The sequence below is a fragment of the Plecotus auritus genome, assembly GCF_963455305.1.
Source record: "Plecotus auritus genome assembly, chromosome: 4".
NCBI lineage: Eukaryota > Metazoa > Chordata > Mammalia > Chiroptera > Vespertilionidae > Plecotus > Plecotus auritus.
Window position 1 is genome coordinate 64,773,107 of NC_137775.1, and position 17,137 is coordinate 64,790,243.

Consider the following 17,137-nt stretch of genomic DNA (forward strand, 5'->3'; position numbering starts at 1 on the left):
AAAAAAAAAAATCAATGGAAAAATATCCTCGAGGATTAAAAAATAATGAAATAAATTCTTAAAAAAAAAAAAAAGTCACCAAAGAAACTTTTGTCACATCTTCCTGTTTTAATTCTGACTTTCACTTTACACTGCCTGATCATTTCCTGCTGTTATAACCTGTCTCACCCATAAGAATGAGCACTCTGACAGTCTTGGACTGCCTGGTTTGTGGCCATATACCAGAGCCTGGAACAGGGGTGGGCAAACTTTTTGACTCGAGGGGCCGGACCAGAGGGCCGGAACAAAAGCATGGATGGAGTGTTTGTGTGAACTAATATAAATTCAAAGTAAAGGAGCGGAGGGGAGAGCAAGAGAACCCTCCACTCTTTCGGCTCCGTGGGCCAGAAAGAACAGCCAAACGGGCCGGATCCGGCCCGCGGGCCGTAGTTTGCCCACGGCTGGCCTGGAATGTGGTGTAAGAGCTCAATAAATATTTACTCAATAAATAAAAACTTCTTTTATATCACCTCTTTTTTTCCATGCCAAAATAATTACATGTAAGACCTGGCTGTGACAGTGATGTTCTCGTCTCCAGTCCCCTTCCTCTTCCAAATAATTCTAAACACAACTACCCAATTACTCAGCCTAAATAACTTACCCCTCAGGCCACCTAAAGAAATCACTTGCAAGAAGCATACTGCTTGGCACGTGCCTAGCACACACCTTATAAATGTTAATTTCCCTGTTGAAAAAATCTTCAAAGGCTCCTCATTGCCTACAGAATAAAGCGTGTTTTCCACTGGCTGTCATTCCTCTTAATAAGCTCCAACCTAGTTTTGCATCTTATTTTCCAGAACACCACTTCATGCTCTAGATCTATGGTTCTCAACCCTTTTAATGCCGTGACCCTTTAATACAGTTCCTCATGTTGTGGTGACCCCCAACCATAAAATTATTTTCGTTGCTACTTCATAACTGTAATTTTGCTACTGTTAATGAATCGTAATGTAAAGATCTGTGTTTTCCGATGGTCTTAGGCGACCCTGCTAGTGGTTCTCAACCTGGGTCGCCTAAGACCATTAAAAGGGTTGAGAACCACTGCTCTAGATGCTGCAGTCAAGGTAAGCTATTTGCCAGTAGTGTCCTGTGTCTGTACTTTACACTGTTCCCTCTTGACTGAAATATCCTAGCATCCACAGCTTCTAAATCCTACCCATCCTTCAAGGTCAACAACTTCCTCAAAAACAAAACAAAACAAAAACAAACTCTCAAAAGTCCTGTTCTCTAAAGCAAAATAATCACTATCTTTCTCCTCTGAACAACATTATCTTTCTCTGGACGACAGAGTCTTAGTGGCTATAAGCAGTGACTTATGATCACAACAGACTGTGTGATCCTATGGGCAGGGCATAGACCTTCTCTCTTTGTATTATCTACATCGTTTTTAGCTAATAGCTACTGAATAAAAAGGGGCTGAATATCTGAACAAAAGAATTTCTCTAAAGGAAGAGTTATTAAGACCAAATGAGGAGTTGGTAAGCAGCAGCAATCACTCTTTGGATTCAGTCACTTACAGGGCAAAGATGAGCAGGATAGGTAAAAAACATAGTCCTAATTTCATTTCCTCACAAACAGAATCAGGTTGAGAGACAGTGGACTCTTATACTGTGATGCCAGTATTACAGCCCTACAGAATAACATCAAACCCTCAAAAATACAGCACTCTGCCAAGTGAACCAATGAATCCACCTGCACAACTTTCATTCATCAGTGTGTGGATGTTATGAACACCATGTGGAATGGGTAATTACTAAGGCAGCAATACACCACATTAATTAGCCTCCCAATGCTGCGAATGGCAAACCACACAGCTCTCTACAATCTAGTCCCAATTACCTTGCCTGCTGAGATCCCACAGATCCCTAAACACTTATTGACCAAACCTCTTCCAAAGAATTTGCCTGAATTTGTTTCCCACCATCCCTTGGAGCCACTGCTTTGATTTTAGCTCTTGACCACAGGGTTCCAACTGCTCACATCTCTACTGCCAAGATATTAACTCTAAGCTGGCTTGATAGCCGGACCCTCCCCTTAGACCAGTGGTCGGCAAACTCAGTCAACCCGCGGCTCGCAAGCAGCCGCGGTTTGCAGACCACTGCTTAGACAATTGAGGTTGACATTCATTCCCATGAATGTGTCCATTTGGCTCACTTTATCAAGGGCAGTGTTTCCCCACCTGTGCATCCGCATAAGTGGAACATACTAAAATTCAGTATTCCTAGGCACAGGGAATCGGTGTTTCAGGGAGGGATCCAGAAACTTGTATTTTAAATAAACATCTCATGGGAGTCTCATAATTGAGCAAGTCTCAAGAGCAATGCTCTTCTCTATTCCCAAACCCATGCACTAAGCCGATGTTACTTGTTTGTTGCTGGGCTTGAGATCCCCTAGTTTATAAGAACTTACACAGAAAGATTTTACATGGGTGGTTTTCAACCTTACTTGCATGTTAACAGTGACTTTAGGAACTTTTTAAAACTCCAATACCAGACCACAGCCCATCCTAAGTACATCAGAATCTCAGGGGTGGGCCTCAAATATCAATATTTTTTAAAGCTTCCCAAGTGACTCTAGTGTGAGAACTACTAGATTGACTTATCTGTTCTGCTTTCTTTGGGTAGCAGAGAAGTGGGCTGTGTCCCATTCACGCCATCTCCAATCACACCTTCAAACCTCCCAGAAATGTCTGTTTCCTCCCTACAGGTTCATGTTTAATTCATGCTTAATATTTCCAAGTTCAGCTGGATTTCCACTCCTTTTCAGGGCTCACCTTTGTCAGTTTATGTCCTATTCTGCAGAACTGGAGCTTTATCTATTCTAGCTGTGTCCTTCCTGCCTTGTCCTAAGCCAGTCAGCTTCCCTTAGGGACCAGAGCCTGGGATGCCTACCCAGCAGTCCTGCTCCTACTCCCTCTTACATTCTCCACCCAGCAGCCAGAGCAAGAAGTTTCAATCTCCTGCTTAATGCTCATCAAAGGATTCCCACTAGAACAGCCCTACATAATCTACACTCTTGTCCACTCTCTGGCCTCATCTCCTGCCCTCTATACCTCACTCACTCTGCTGTGTAGCCACTGGCTTGTTTCTGGTCACTGATGCCAGCTAGGTGCTGCCTCGAGGCCACATGGATGACCCTGCCCAGGCAGGAGTCGGCTCACACACCTCCTTCTCAATGAGGTCTCCCTGACCACCCTGTCTAAAGAAGCGGCCCCGTCCTACTCCCAGGCACTCCATCACTTCAACCGCATTTGCTTTCCTCACAGCTTTTAACACTCTCAGAATTTTTCTTGCTTATTGGTTTACATGTTATTACCTGTCTCCTCCATTGGAATATAAATTCTATTTTTCTTCTATCTTCTACTACTGGGTCTCCAGAAATCATTGGGTGTTTTTGTTTTTGAAGAAATGAATCAACTAATCAACGAATGACCATGAATAAATATAACTAAAACCAAAACTATATAGATCATATGTAATATTTTCATTGTGTCTGTCTCAGGAGATCTTGCCTCTCTAACCAGACCATAAATCATAATGAACAGCAAGTAAACTTTTTTTCTTCTTTTCTAATCTTGAAAGTCAAGCTCAGTACTGAGTAAATATCATACATTTAAGTATTTACTGATTATATGGGCTATTTTAGAAGATCCTTGTATTATGCTGAAAAAATATGTGTGTGTTGTTGTTATTTTAACTTTCTGCCTAAACTATATGTTCACAATACCACACCTGAACAAGAACATTAAGTCTCTAACTTTAATTCATCTTCCAATTTTTTAACCTTTGCATTCCACTCTCTAAATTACATTCATCTTGTTAGGTACCTTGCAACTTGTAAAATCTATAATTGCAGTTTTGACCTGTATGTGGCCACTGAATTGCCTGATATGGAGCCAGTGGTCTAGCTCAGTGGTCGGCAAACTCATTAGTCAACAGAGCCAAATATCAACAGTACAAGTGACATTTCTTTTGAGAGCCGAAAACTGACTTCTGCGCATGGACCACGAAGTTTCAATCACACTGTACATGCACGCCTGCACGTGATATTTTGTGGAAGAGCACACTCAAGGGGCCAAAGAGCCACATGTGGCTCGCGAACCGCAGTTTGCCGACCACTGGTTTAGCTAATACACTGTTCAGATAAAAATAAATCAGAACACTACAGGGATATCCCAAGATCAGCTGCATTTCTAGGGATAAGGACCTCCTCTGACCAGAACATTTTTAAAAGCCTGTCTTATATAGTAGCTCATGGCTATGAGTTCTGGTTTCAAGATTTTATCTATCTATCTATTTATTATTTATTTAAATCTGACATATCAAAACCAGTCCATGGAATGTAGGCTTTGTTGAAAGGCTATAAAAAATTACTGTGCAAAACTCAGATAAAAAAATTAGTGATAATCACAAATTAATGTTTTCTATGAAACAGAGGGGGGAAAAAACTAAAAAACTCAGGCAAAATTATTTTCTAGTAGCACTTAAAATATGATTTTATCTATGCCCAGAGTGGGCATTACTACCTTCCAATGTCCCTTCTTACTAATTTCAGAATTAGTAACAGTTCATTCTGTCCCCAGGTAACTGCTAAACATATATCTTCAAATAAGTTAGGCTTCTTCAAGGAAATAACCACGTAGTCCTATAGGGGCTTAATCACAAGGAACAACAACAGCCTGTAATTATTGGAATCAAGGATACACAAAACATTCATAAATCCCCCTTAATCTTCAGTCCTGGTGACTAAAAATAATGTGTCCCCATCAGACACACCAGTCATGTTCCTTGTGCCTTGCAGAGCCTTGATGTATTTACCTATTATCTCCCCATGGTGCAGGAATCCTCATAAATTCTGTTGACTCAGGTGAAGGCACTCTGCTGCAGGATCCTCGATACCCTGCTGTGCTCAGAAATCACCACTCCTTTTCATATGGAGATGTCACTCCCAGAGCAGTCAGAATATGGATTTTGCAGGTACCAAACAAAATTATAAGACCTTGGTTCCTTAAATATGTTTTCTCTTTCCCTCTCAAAATACAAAATATGTTTGGCCTCAGAGTCAACAAAACCAACACATAACATACATGCATTACTGTTATCCCTGCTAAACAAAAAGTTTTCTTCAAACTGTGTTCTCTAGCATAAGGACACAAAGAAAATTTGCCAATTTTCAATATTTTTAACTCCTTTTGAGCACTCTTTTTTTTCTCTCCCTAAAGCTCCTCAGTTATTCAATAAGCTGCATACTTTTTGTTTGTTTCAAAATGAACCTTTGGAACTTTTTCATTCCCCTTGCCAGGATCCTGGTCCATGCTCTTGTCATTTCTTGCGTGGACTACCTACCATCTCCTACCGGGCTTTCCTGCCTTCAGTGTCTTCCCCTCTCTTACATGCAGCACCCTGTTGCTGAATTAACACCCAGTCTTAGTTCATAACCTTTTAATGTCTCCTTATTATTGGAAAATAAAGTCCAAACTTCCTTAAAAAATCCTGTCTTCTGGGACAACATCCCACACTCAACCTCAGGATATGCTTCCCTTTGTGAGGAATACACTCTGGCTTACTGAAGTTCAGTGCCTCATTCAAAGCTCATTCACATGCTCTCTCTTCCCTTAAAGTTTCTAACCACACCCACAGTTACCTTTCCATGGATAGTCATGAAACGTACTGCCTTTTACATGTGTATGGATTTTCCATATATATTCTACTTCTCTCAGCAAAGTTGACAATAAATGAATGAACTCCTGGTCACTTGATTTAATAGACAGTCAACAATTCCTACCTTGCTGGACCTTTCAGCTCATCCATTTCCTCATTCTCAAATTATTCTCTTCACTTGGTTTATGTGATGCTATCTGAGAATTTTCATTCTACCTAATGATCATTGTTTTTATTTCCTTTTGCTGCTGCTATAGTCTGAGTGTTTATGTTCCCCCAAAATTTATATGTTGATATCCTCACCCCCAAGGTAATGACATTAAGAGGTAACACCTTTGGGAGATGATTAGGTGATGAGGGTGGAATCTTTAGGAATGGGGTCAGTACCATCACAAAAGAGGCCCCAGACAGCTCCCTCACCCCTTCCACCAGGTGAGGACACAGGGGGAAGGTGCTATATATAGGCCAGGAAGGGGGTCCTCACCAGACTCTGAATCTGCTGACACCTTGATCTAGACTTCCCAGCCTCCAGAACGAAGAGAAATCAATTTTGTTGTTTATAAGCTGCCCTGTCTATGGTATAACAGTCCTTACAGACTAAGACACTAACTTTTACTCTTACCATTGTTCACCATCCCACCTAATGCCAGTCTTGTCTAAGCTATGCCTCTCTCTTGCACAGCTCACTGTGATGCCTCGTAACTGGTCTCTGTACATTCAGCCTCCTCCCTCCCCAATCTGTCTCATGCTGGAGCCCACTGACCTTCTGGATCACAAATTTTATGTCACCCACCTGCTGAAAATACCTCAATAATGGTTTTCCAAGTATCCACAGTCTCTCTCAGAATAAGGTCTACCATGGGTGGGCAAACTTTTTGACTCGAGGGCCACAATGGGTTCTTAAACTGGACCGGAGGGCCGGAACAAAAGCATGGATGGAGTGTTTGTGTGAACTAATATAAATTCAAAGTAAAGGAGCGGAGGGGAGAGCAAGAGAACCCTCCGCTCTTTCGGCTCTGTGGGCCGGATAGAACAGCCGAACGGGCCGGATCCGGCCCGCGGGCCGTAGTTTGCCCACGGCTGTTAATATGCAACCAAGGTTGGAAATCACTTCTTTTTGTTTGTTTGTTTGTTTTAATATATTTTATTGATTTTTTACAGAGAGGAAGGGAGAGGGATAGAGAGTTAGAAACATCAATGAGAGAGAAACATCGATCAGCTGCCTCCTGCACACTCCCTACTGGGTATGTGCCCACAACCACGGTACATGCCCTTGACTGGAATTGAACCTGGGACCCTTGAGTCCGCAGGCCGACGCTCTATCCACTGAGCCAAACCGGTTTGGGCGGAAATCACTTCTTTAGACATATACAGCTCAACACTTCTGTGCTAATTTTAAAATCTAGAACATTCTCCTACCCCTTTCAAACCCACCTATCCTAAGTACTATTCAATTTTCAGATTTGAATTTAAATGTTCCTCCTCAGAAAGGCCTTTTCTGACTTTCTAGCTGAGATCAAATTCCTCTGAAAAGGACTCCCATAAAACTTGTTATTATGTTTGTTAGCTGTCTGTCTTCTGCCTGAGACTTAAACTCCAAAGACAAGGTACCACATCAGTCTTACCTCTGTATCCTAAGCACTTAGCATGGAGCCAGGCACGAGGTGGGTGTGCAGCAATTTCACTAAATGTTATAATAGCATTATAAGAAAAGTGTTATGCAGTCTCAGAGGTGAAAAGATTATTTCACTAAGGGATAACATAAATGACTCTTTTCTTTAAAAGCTCACAAGACTATTTTAAAATATTGGTAATACTCCTAAACTGAGTGACAATTCAAAAATAGAAAAAAACTGTAATTGGACAATTTTGAATCCCAGCATTAAATGCCTTTCATTTCACTCTGGAATAAAATATTTGAAGAATGACATAATAGTTCATCAGATACCCTAAGTATATGAACTAATCACAGGCTTGTTATGAAGATCAAGAATCATTCACATGTCAGTCTAGGGACACATGCATTTCCATAGCTAACATTCTTTTTTTCCTTTTAAGTATATTCTATCTGCCAATAAAGCCTCAATGACAACTCTGTAAGAAACTGTGACCATGGCCAAAAGTCATATACTTAATTCTGTAGAGTCTGCTCTCTAGCATAAGGACACGAAGTAAAAATATTCTTAATTCCGCAAAAGAGGGGTAGCCAGAGAGAGCTCAGTAGTCAGTCATTACATGTGGATTATGATTAAAATATATTCTAGGGAGGGAGAACTCAAAGTCAATTTTCTGCAAGCAATCACATTATTACTAACCAAGCAGAACTCATTACTACTGATTTTACTATTGTTACATTCCTGAAGATAAAGTGCTTTCTCAGGGGTTCTGGTTTTCATAACTTGCAAGGCTGAGTATAAAGCAGTACAGCATAGCTTCAATATTACAGTTGATTCATCCATCAGTCATTGTAAAAATAAGTGGTTGAGGAAATTAAATAAACTTGACCAGAAAGAGCAGCATAATCTCTTACCATTAAAAAAATAAAATGAGCACACATTTTTCAGAGAAAATAAGCCAAACAAAATAGATTCTGCCTTGCCAGAATAGATGATTTCACAGAGCTTATATGTATGCAATGCTACAATATAAAGGCACTGCAAAAAGGGCTAAAAGGACTCAAATGGTAAATGAGGTATGGCCTCCTATCATCAAAGAACTAAGGAAAAGGCCAATAAGTAGCTCTACAATAGGTCAAGAGGCATTAGTGTCAAGCACAGGTGCAGATGATATGCTCCAAGAGTACAAAGAAGTTAATTCAAACTAGGAAAAATCAGGAAAGATTTCATGTAATATGAGTGTCAAGGGCTCACAAAGCTTTCATTAGGGAGTCTTTCATATCAGGAAAGAGCATGAACAAGAGACAAGAGGCATGGGAAATGGCTCGCAGAAGATGTAGCTGGAACACAGGGAATACAGAGGTGTGTAGGGTAGGATGCAGGACTGAAAAGAAAGTCTGGGTTCACAATGGGAAGGAACTTGAATGTAATCTGTCCCTAGACAACAGAAAGCTATCCACTGTTTAAAACATGCTCTTAATTGTGAGGAAAATTGCAGAAGCAAAAGGGTGGCAGATAACCTACAGGGAACTCCTGAAATAGGAGAATGATGTTTTATAGAAGAGAGAGAAATCATAGGGCTTTCTATGGAAGGATAAGAACACTGAAAATTATATAATTGGGAAATCAGAGCAAAAGACTAGAATTTAGATTAGAACTTTTTATGAAACAGAGTAGAGAATGAAAATCAAGTTCCATTAATGTAACTCCCAAAGTAATTAAACAGGATGACAGCTAAATTCCCACTCAGATGGCCAGGCCTGCAACACACTGAGGACCTTCTACTTTTGTTACTGGACTAAAACTGAGAATGTGGCAGTGATGCCAATCATTCAGTTTTACTACTGGAAAGCAAAATACACAAACCCTTAAACCTTCATTCTTCCCTTTCCCACCGGTATAAGCTGCTAAAACAGCTAGACCCAGGACTTTGCAAGATAGAACTAATCAAAAACAAAACAAAAACCCAAGGTTCAATGACAATTTCCATCAGAATATCAAGGCCAAGGAGGAAGGCAACTAATCTTTATTTATTTATTTTTATCTATGTGTCAGGAAGCTCGGTGCCAGGTATTCCCCATTAAACCTCACCACTGCCTGTTAGCCTCCTCCTCTTCCTCCTCCTCCTCCACTTTATCCTTACTTTACAGAGGAGCACAGTGATTCTCCTGGGATGTAAAGAAAAAGGCTTAGCAAATATGGGTAGGTCTGAGATTCAGCCCAGATTCATTTAACTCCAAAATCCATGCTCTTTCCAATAAAAAATCTATGTCCAAAATATGTCCTCAGCAACCCTTTCCCCTCTCAATAATACTTCCTCTCCCTTTGTTGGTTCTTTCTTCATTCGTTTATGCATGTTCATTCTTAAATTAATCACTGAACAACTCCTGGATGCTAGACCTTGATGATGACCACTCATCAGTGTAGAAAAATGTTTTATATTGAGCATGGTGCTCTGGGCATTATCCTTTTCCTCATTCAAACATGCTGTCATAATGGATGTTACAATCACATCATGTTTATTTACAGTTTCCAAGTTGTCTTCTGGTAAACATACAGGTTCATAATATTCATGCCATAAAACCTGAGTGTCTACTAATCTCCATTAAATATAGGAAATTTTAGTTAGTTGGAGGGAAAAGAATTTACTACAGAATTACCTAAAAGCTAATATACTAAGTAATTTTAATAGCTGAGAATTCTTGATAGTCAACAGAATTAAAATCAGAATCCATGAATTAAGATCATGTTGCAACAATGGTTTTAGTGTAATTTTAACTAAAGCACTAGTAGTTGTGTGTGTATATATGTTAAGTACCCTCTAAATTAAAGACTTACTTATAAACCATGCAATAGAGAATGTCTCTACATCAATTGATATAGGATTTCTTAAAAATATACCAAAGTATTGCCAATAAGATTTCATAGCCATCTAATATGGGAAACCACCTGCAACATGTAAATGAAAGGGAGGAATGATACTGGCTTCTTTCTAAAGAGGCATTTTCACTTATCATGGGCTGCTGAATAACTCAAGGACCCTGAATAGTATAGTAAGTAGAGCAATAACATAAAAAGATGCATTTGAAAAGCATGCTACAAATTAATCACTAAGCTATATACTATAACAAACAAATAAAACTGACACAAGAGCCCTGGCCCGTGTGACTCAGTTGGTTGGAGCATTGTCCCATACATTAAGAGGTGGCAGGTTTGATTCCTGGTCTGGGCATATACCCAGGTTGCGGGTTCAAACCCCAGTCGGGGCACATGTGGGAGGCAACCAATCGATGTTTCTCTTTCTCTCTCTCTCTCTCTCTCTCTCTCTCTCTCTCTCTCTCTCTTTCTTCTCTAAAGTCAATAAAAATATTATTAAAAATAACTGAAAGAAGAGCAGAAATGCAAGTATTCCCTAATTTTTAAAATGAGAATGCATTCAGATATTGCTTTGGAGGCTGGAAGAAGCTGTCTACTACTATTATTTATCCTTACAGAATGAAAAAGGAGGTTGGAAAAAGTGCCAGTTTTCATTTTATAGTTGTTAACTATTCACACAAAGGAGCCTGAGATCCACCAAAGACCAAATTCCAAACCAGCTGTGCTGCCAGCACATCCAAACATGCACATGGACAACTGCACAGCCCTCCCCACAGCTGCCCACACACCCACCCTCCCTTCCCACAGTGTCATCCATGATCCCAAATTTCAGACTGAAATAAATTAGTGTAGACTAAATCTACAGTCAGATGTACCCCCACAAAAGGGCCAATTATTGTTTTCTACTTTCCAATAAATAACTACAGTGTACTAAATACTCTGATAGATTAATCCAATAAAATAGGAGATTAAAACTAAGTGGGATTAGTAATAAAGCTGTTAATAAAGGCATTTGAGTTGAACATCCTATATAATAAAAGGCTAATATGCATATCAACCAAATGGCAGAATGACCGGTTTCTATGATGTGCACTGACCACCAGGGGGCAGACACTCATGGCAGGAGCTGCCCCCTGGTGGTCAGTGCACTTCCACAGGGGGAGTGCTACTCAGCCAGAAGCCCTGAGCTGGGCTCACAATTGGCAAGTGCAGCGGTGTTAAGGATGTCTGACTGATGGCTTAGGCCTGCTCCCCAGGGGGTCGGGGAGGGGAGAGGGGCAGGCCTAAGCCATCAGTCGGACATCCCCCAAGGGCTCCCAGACTTGCAAGAGGGCACAGGCCTAGCTGAGGGACCCTCCCCCACCTCCCACCCCGAGTGCACGATTTTCATGCACTGGGCCTCTAGTAGAAAACAAAAGTCTACCTCTAACCAATGTTCCTCAATCCTAGCTGTATTTTAGAATAACCTAGGGATTATGAAAAAAATACCGATGCCTCCGCCCAACCTCCTATGATTCTGACACAATTGGTCTGGGGTGCAGTTTAGGCGTCAGGATTTTTAATAGCTTCCCAGTGATTCTGACGCACAGACAGCATCAAGGCCACTGCCAGGAGCTTAGCCTGTGTCTACCAACACTGCAGAGGCAAAGCCTTTCAGAAAGTGGCTTAAATGTAAAAATACACTTAATTTTAAGTTGCAAATTTGATGAATGGTACTTCTCTTTTTCACACAGGTACAAAAGATTCACATATAGCCACATTTTTTGTTAAAAAGCAAGTGAGCAGCTAAGTTTGTCATCACTGTGCTCACCTCCGCAGACGTCTGTGCATGGACAAGGCACTTATTTAAGAGAAGTTTCAGAGGCCCGTGCTTCTCTGGACCCAGCTCCTCAGGCATCAGAGAGCTGCGCAGCCACACAAAGCAGCCCACCAGCATGGACTTGTCCTACTTTGGATTGACTGCTGCTTGGAAATTACAGATATGATGAGACGCCTTGCAGCTCACAGGATAAAAAATAATCAGATGAGGATAAACACTTTACAAAATACACAGAAATAACTTCAGTTATTAAAGGCACAATTATTAGCAACATTAGGTATTAAAATATGCAAAGTGCCATCGAATTTGTTATGAAAGGGTCAAAGAATAAGGTCATTCTATCAAAAATATTATTTTACCAGAAATAATGAACAAATTATACTAAATTCCAGGAGGAAAGGTATCTGTTATTAGAATAACAATGGAAGGAGGGAAAGATGCCAAAATTCTGCAATAGTACATAGGATAGGAAGCATTTTTAAATAGTTACCACTTACTTTTTCAGCAAGTGGCTACATCAAACTGATGTAAAATGTGTGTATTACATTACTGGTACATTTTACATAGACAATCCCGCTTGAGCTCGTGAAAGTTATTTACACTATAAATATTTACAAGCCTAATCGGAGATGGTAATTTGAATATCAAGCTGAGAAATATCTTTGAAGAACTACCCTGTGTAAGATCGCACTGAATCAAGCACTGAGGGAGGGCACAAAAGCAACCCTGTCTGTTCTTCATGTGACTTATTAATTAAAAGAGTAATGAGGAATTTTTAGAGCTAGGATTTTGAAAGCATACGAACCAGCTTTCTCTGGAAACAATCTTTTTCTTGTTTATTTCAAAGCACAAAACTTGGCAGACATAGTCTAAATGTATTAGAGACACACAGGCAATATTTGACTCTAAGAGAAATGTGAGAGACCAAAAACAAGAAAAATTATCATATGCTTACCATACAGTAATTGATGTTGTGGAAACAATGGGTTTGCCCGGTGGTTGAGAGCAGCTCACCACCTGTGTGTCTCCTGCACAGCACACATGTCCCACAGCGGAGGCACTCTCTGATGTGTTTCATTGCCTCACTAACTCTAAGAAATGCTTATGAGCAATTTAAATTTTAAAATCCACATGTTTCCAAAACAGGAGATTCAACTGACAAGGCCACCATTTACCTGCAGTGTAAGAAAATGCCTGTCCTTGTAATGAGTGCTATCTCACAAGCCACAGAAGAACCCTGATGGGTCCCACACATCGGATCTCCCTCCACAGAGGTTCACTCCCCAGCACTGCCGGTTTTGTACCACTGTTACTGATAAATGTGCCTTGTCTCTATATTCCATTTAGGAATTCATTCAAATTCACTTTACATCAGGTTAGATAGTTTAGCTCTCAGTACAACCCAGAATATAATGCAAGTATGTGTGTTCACAGATCCAAGTGCAGGATAAAAAACTTTATGAGTAAATGCGTTTTGTTTTATTGTCTATAGCATGCTAGCATTAATTTATAGCAGTATATTTAGTTTTTAGTTATGTTACTCCATAAGGATTGGTATAATAGCATAGTTTAATCAGAATGTAAGGTTTTCTACTGATTTCTGGTATACAGCATATTGCATTTCCTATCCAAAAATTTCCTTACAAGATGTTTTTTAAATTACTTGAGATCAATATAACAAAAAGGATGGTTTCCCAGAAAACAAAACAAAAAAAGGGTGGAGCAGGGGCTGTCTCATATAACTGCACAGACATATCCTGAATCCTCTATCATGGGACACATGGGTGCTTATTAGGAAGGGAAGAGGAAAGAAAGTAAGGATGGAGGGAAGGAGAGAGAATCCAGAGATACACAGAAAGTAAAGTCAAACCCTCCAAGGGGGTTACGCAGGCATTCAAAATACATACTTTCCTGGAACCCAGCCAGGCAAGGAAGTTGGCTGTACCATGCAGTGAGATTCAGAGCCTGGCACAAGGAAGAGATTGGGAGGACTGATGATTCCCACTGGAACACGGTATACCGCGAGATGCGTGCTTGTCCTCACCTAGGCCCAGCCTAGAAGCTCCTGGATTCCTCTGGGCCCAGCACCTACTCCGGTGCTTGTCTGGCCCTTCTTATGCTCTATCTCCACACACCACTCCTTACCAGAGTCAGCTCTTGTTATAATAACCACAATGTTTACATTTCTAAATTATTGCCTTGTCACTATTAAATCCTTTTAAAAATATTCTGAGATTTTTTAACTTTAATTTCTTTGTATATTGATGATCTCTAATTTCAAAAGAATATCCTATCTAATAAAAGAGTAATATGCAAATTGACCATCACTCCAACACACAAGATGGCCGCCTCCATGTGGTCAAAGATGGCTGCCCCCCTGTGGACACAAGATGGCCACCACAAGATGGCCAGCAGGGGAGGGCAGTTGTGGGCAATCAGGCCAGCAGGGGAGGACAGTTGGGAGGGACCAGGCCTGCAAGAAAGGGCAGTTGAGGGCAATCAGGCCTGCAGGGAAGGGCAGTTAGGGGTGACCTGGCAGCAGAAGAGGGCAGTTGGGGTGACCAGGCCTGCAGGGGAGGGCAGTTAGGGGCAATCGGGCTGGCAGGGGAGCAGTTAGGTGTCGATCAAGCTGGTAGGGGAGTGGTTAGGGGGTGATCAGGCTGGCAGGCAGAAGCGGTTAGGGGCAATCAGGCAGGCAGGCAGGCAGGCAGGCAAGCAGTTGGGAGCCAGCAGTCCTGGATTGTGAGAGGGGTCCCAAATTGGAGAGGGTACAGGTTGGGCTGAGGGACACCCACCCCCAGCCCTCGTGCATGAATTTCATGCACCAGGCCTCTAGTTTTATATAATGAATAAAACATATCTAATGTATAATTACCTATGTAATTTAAATTATTTTAGAGCTTTTCCTTTTTTTAATTTTAGTTTCAATTACAGTTGACATTCAATATTATTTTGTACTAGAGGCCCAGTGTATGAAATTTGTGCATGGGGGGAGAGGGTGTCCCTCAGCCCAGCCTGCACCCTCTCTAATCTGGGACCCCTCTCACAATCCAGGACTGCTCGCTCCCAACTGCTCGCCTGCCTGCCTTCCTGATTGCCCTTAACTGCTTCTGCCTGCCAGCCTGATCACCCCCTAACCACTCCCCTCCCAGCCCGATTGATGCCTAACTGCTTCACTGCCAGCCTGATTGCCCCTAACTGCCCTCCCCTGCAGGCCTGGTCACCCCAACTGCCCTCCCCTGCAGGCCTGGTCCCCCCCAACTGCTCTCCCCTGCAGGCCTGATCACCCCGAACTGCCCTTCCCTGCAGGCCCGGTCGCCCCCAAATTCCCTCCCCTGCTGGCCATCTTGTGGTGGCCATCTTGTGTCCACATGGGGGCAGCCATCTTGTGTGTTGGAGTGATGGTCAATCTGCATATTACTCTTTTATTAGATAGGATAGAGGCCTGGTGCATGGGTGGGGGCCAGCTGGTTTGCCCTGAAGGGTGTCCCGGATCAGGGTGGAGGTTTCCTTGGGGTGTGGGGTGGCCTGGGTGAGGGGCCTATGGTGGTTTGCAGGCTGGCCACGCCCCCCAGCAACCCAAGCGGAGGCCCTGGTATCTGGGATTTATTTATCTTCTATAATTTAAACTTTGTAGCCTTGAGCGGAGCCAAGCCTTCTGCTTGCTCCGTGGCCACAGCCATTTTTGTTGGGATTTATTTATTTATCTTCTATAATTGAAACTTTGTAGCTTTGTGTGGAGGCCTAGGCCGGCCAGGGTGTGTGGAAAGCTTGGCTTCCTCCATTACTGGGGAAACCCAAGCCTCCTGCTCGCTCCGTGGCCACAGCCATCTTGGTTGGGTTAATTGGCTGGTGGGCATGGCTTGTGGGTGTAGCGGAGGTATGGTCAATTTGCATATTACTCTTTTATTAGATAGGACTAGTTTCAGGTGTACTTCACAGTGGTTAGATAATCATATACTTTACAAAGATTTTCTCCCCAATATTTCAAGCATACCTGGCACCATAAATAATTATTACAATGTTACTGACTATACTCCCTATACTGTATTTTACATCCCCATGACTATTTTGTAACTGCCAATTTGTACTTTTTAATCACTCCACCTTTTTCTTTTCTTTCTTTTATTTTTTTTTCATTTCACCTTTTTCACCCACTGCCTCTCCCCTTTGGCAACCATCAGTCTGTTCTATGAATCTACAAGCCTGTTTCTATTTTATTTGGGAGCCTTTCATTAGAACCAATATTAAATTAAGGGCACATTCTCGGATGTTTATGTACATTATGCATGTGTGTTTTAAATCAACTGCAATTTTAAGTAAATGTCTATCATTATATTTGACAATTTATATTAGAAGACCTATGTGAAAACTAAGAAGGAAATGCTTATGCATTCATTTTCCATGCTCTTTCAGCATCTGTAAAACTGTGAGTGCTCCAACATATAAATGCTGAGCTGTTAAGGCAATTATTTGCCATATCTCCCCAGTACATGATCTGGGACAAGGTGAGAACAAAGAGATGGGGCAGAGGCTGAGTGGCCTGGACCAGAAAAGTAACCATCAGGAGAGAAAGACAAGGTCCATGCTGGGTCTGATGAGGTGCCCATGGGCAGCTGTTAAATCCAGCCACTGTTCTGACCCTTGGTCAACACCAGTAAACCTTTTCATAAATGCAAACTCACATAAGCCAAGAAGCTGGGTCTAGGGAAAGCAATGGGACACTGAGGACTCAGTCTTTAGGATATAAAGCACTCAAAGGGGACAGCAAGGGAGGGGATGAACAACCCTAAGCGTTTTCAGCTATCTGGTTGGATGGGTTGTTTCACAGGACCCTAATCTTAGATGAGCTAAATTCATCCTAAACTAATTGTACTGCTCTGCACACAACCTCCACACACACTCTGTATTCAATGAGCTTCACAAATAAAGCAGTGACTTAATTTAATTTGAATTTCTCGTACTTTCTCTTTACTCTAGCCAGTTACTCCTCCAGTAGCCTATCTATCATTTCTAAAGACACACTGAGTACATAACATTGTAAGGGGAAAAGCACACACCTGACACTTCATCCATCTACTTCCCTCCTGTGAATGCCAAATTACTATACAAGTATAATAGCAAAC

General features: G+C 41.6%; 1 protein-coding gene across 1 annotated transcript in view; it reads right to left on the bottom strand.

Annotated features, from left to right (window-relative positions):
* Positions 1-17,137, bottom strand: part of MEI4 (meiotic double-stranded break formation protein 4) — a gene marked incomplete at both ends in the record, with an annotated part of 182,831 nt that overhangs the window by 120,231 nt on the left and 45,463 nt on the right. The window lies entirely within an intron of this gene.